Source organism: Echinops telfairi, unplaced genomic scaffold (assembly GCF_000313985.2).
Source record: "Echinops telfairi isolate 266 unplaced genomic scaffold, ASM31398v2 ScPeMD7_7469;HRSCAF=8507_1, whole genome shotgun sequence".
Classification (NCBI taxonomy): Eukaryota; Metazoa; Chordata; class Mammalia; order Afrosoricida; family Tenrecidae; genus Echinops; species Echinops telfairi.
In genome coordinates, this window is record NW_022111373.1 from 148896471 (window position 1) to 148899363 (window position 2893).

Sequence of the window (2893 nt, forward strand, 5' to 3'; positions counted from 1 at the left end):
ATGGGAGCCCGAAGGACAGGAGGGAATTTCCCCTTAGGGTTTCTGACACGAAATCTTTAGGTGGGTGGGGGGTGGTTGACTGGTGTGTGCTGGTGGGCTGTAGAGTATTTTTCTAAGCGATTTCCATATTGCACTGTGGGCCTCACACAGCGACTTGAACTGCCTGGTCTAGATGGAGCAGAGGAAGTGGGGGAGGTGGGCCCAGCACGTGCGGTGGGGGAGATTGGAAGTGAGGGTGTGGGCTTTAAGGGAGGGGGCTTAGCCTGGCACCAGGGAGCCTGCAGGCGTCTTGAAGATCATGGGATTCCTTAGGGGACTGAGTCTTGGTGGCTGCTTTGGGTGGAGGGATCACCAGGTGATGCTGATGAGGTCACAGCGTTTGGAGGCGGCCCTTGCCTCCCTTGTGTGGGGACACTTGTGCGGGGATGTGGTTGCTGTGGCAACCGCTGAGCTGCTAGGGCCAAGTTGCTGGGACAACATTCAGGGATGCTGATGGCGCTGAGGAGGAGCCGCTGTGGTGGGGGGACACAGCTGCTGCAGAGGCAGTTCTGCATGTCTGGGGTGCTTGTGGCTTTTTAGTCTCCAAACGTCTGAGGGTTGCCCTCCTGCCACCTCTCAGGCCTCAGGGGCAGCCTCCTTCCTCGTTCTATGAGTCGTAGCTTACCTCTCCTGAGGTGCCCTTTGGGTGGCCGAAGATATGGGAGAACTCCGAGGCTTGCCTGTGTTCTGTATTAGTGGGAAGCCTAACTCGGGGTACCGGACACTGGCTCACCAAGCTGTGGATCTGGCTTGGGGAGGACCAGCTCTGACCCTCTGTCCTCCCCCAGCTCTGCCCACCTTGTCAGACTGGCTGCCATGTCTGATCCCTGGGGTCTGCCCGAAGCTGGTGGTTTAGCGTGCGCTCACCTCCGACGGGCTCTGTGGAGTTTTGCCGCAGTGCTAACAGTTGTGCAGCGTTAACAGGGCGTGTGCTTCATGGGCATTTCTGTTGGGTGTGCTCCTGGCAAGTGAAGACATCTGCTGGGAGGACAGCCGCCCCTCTTGGCTCTCTTGGTACATCCCCTGCTGATTTTTCTTTGGGTTCCCATTCAGTCTCAGATTACCCTCAGGGGAAGTATAGGGCTGGGTGACTCTGGGAGATGTCTGAGAACCTAGACTACTGCAGGTTATACTTTGGTGAACTCTGACTTGACTTTCTCAATTCTGCGTTCCCCCAAGAGTCATGTCAGGTGGCCTGCAGGTGGATGCAGTGGCTGAGGGGGATGTGTGTGCCCACACTGGCCATGGCACGCACCCAGAGGCAGCGCTTGGAGAGGAGGTGCTCAGAGGCAGTGCTGAGTTAGAGCTGCTTGCCAGCCAGGGCTGGCGGGCCGGCGGCCTGTAAACAGCCTCCTTATGTCCAAATGCTTGAGGCCGTGAGAGGACTGTCCAGGTCTAGGCAGGTGTGAGGCTTTGTCACCTATGAGGATTGGCTGCCTCCTCAGGTTCTCTGTTGATGGCCAGTCCACCTCAAAGCCTGGGCTCTAGTCTGGGCCCTCACAGTTGAGTCAGGTGACCCAGTCAAGACTTGACCTTGGCGGTCTGGGCTCCTCTGCGTGCCTGGCCTGGTGCTCAGTCTGAGGCTAGCTGATGGCTGTTCTTGCTACTGGCTGAGCTGCCCACCGGGACCTGGGGTGGCTAGCCACCACGTAATGACAGTGATGGTGGTGGCTGCTTTTTGTGAGCACCTTCTACCCGGGACCTCCCTGAGCTGGGCCTTTAGCCAGGACAGCAGCCGTCCTTCTGGAGGGGGCTTGTGGAGGGCCTGTCCTCCCAGTGAGGGCACAGCCCTGCCCTCCTACCTGCTCAGGGGAGCACGTGGCTCTTGGTGACTATCACCAGTGTCTGTCAGGAGGAAGTCCCGAGCTCGGCTGCTGCCGAACGCCTGCCCAGCAAGGCAACGCAATGCAACGCACTGCCAGGGGTTGATTCCGACTCAGCTGCCTGGTGTAGAGCCACAGGGACGGGAGTCGTTGTAGGACAGCCAGCCTCCTCTTTCTCCGAGAGTGACCACTTAGGAGAGAGGCAGAATTTTAAAAGAATCGCCCAAGGGGTTTTCAGGCCACCATTCTTAAAATGCATGGATGCCCTTCTAGCGAGTGGGGAGGGTTGGATCGTGCAAGCCCCTGCATGGGTCTGGATGGCTCTGCTTGGTGGCGGGAAGGGCCGTGGCCCAAACTAGGACTTCTGCCTCCTGAACCTTAAGGCCCTTGATGAGATGGATGGGCACAGTGGCTGCAACAGTGAGCTCAGGCACAGGACCAGGCAGCGTTCCTTCGGTTGTGCACAGGGACTCTGGGTGGGAACCGACTTGATTCCGACAGGCCTCCCTGTCCAGCAGCACTGGGCTTGTCCTCACGCTGCTGCATGGCAGACCGTGCCATCACGAGTCCTGGCAGCCTCCATCCAACACCAGGAGACTCTTCTGACTCCACAGATCCTGGTGGGAGTAGCCAGCCTCATTTTTCCTACGTCTCAGACCCGGGAAGAGTCTGCCGTTTCAGGAGTTAGCAGAATTGGTTCATTTATTCCTGGTGGGGTAGCTGCAGAGACAGAGGCAGGGCTGCCCTGCCAGTGAAGTCTGAGGCCTGTCTGGACCCTGGGGTGCCGCCCTGGTCCCAACACTGGGTCCTTTATGAGACTGTAGCCACAGGAAAGCTGCTAAAAACAGCTGCTCCCAGCGAGGCTGGTGGCCTGTGCCGGTCACGGTGATGATAGAGGAGCCTGTTCTCAGCGTGTCACACCTGTCTGCAGTGAGCTGCCTTGAAAGCACAAACATCGACATTGTTTCTTGGAAGCAGCGGAATTTTTGCTCAGGCTTCCTTTCTTGTGTTGCTGTGGTTTTATCTGCCCC

General features: G+C 58.1%; 1 protein-coding gene across 2 annotated transcripts in view; it reads left to right on the forward strand.

Annotated features, from left to right (window-relative positions):
* PDCD6 (programmed cell death 6) overlaps positions 1 to 2893 on the forward strand; it is an 18463-nt gene that overhangs the window by 784 nt on the left and 14786 nt on the right. The window lies entirely within an intron of this gene.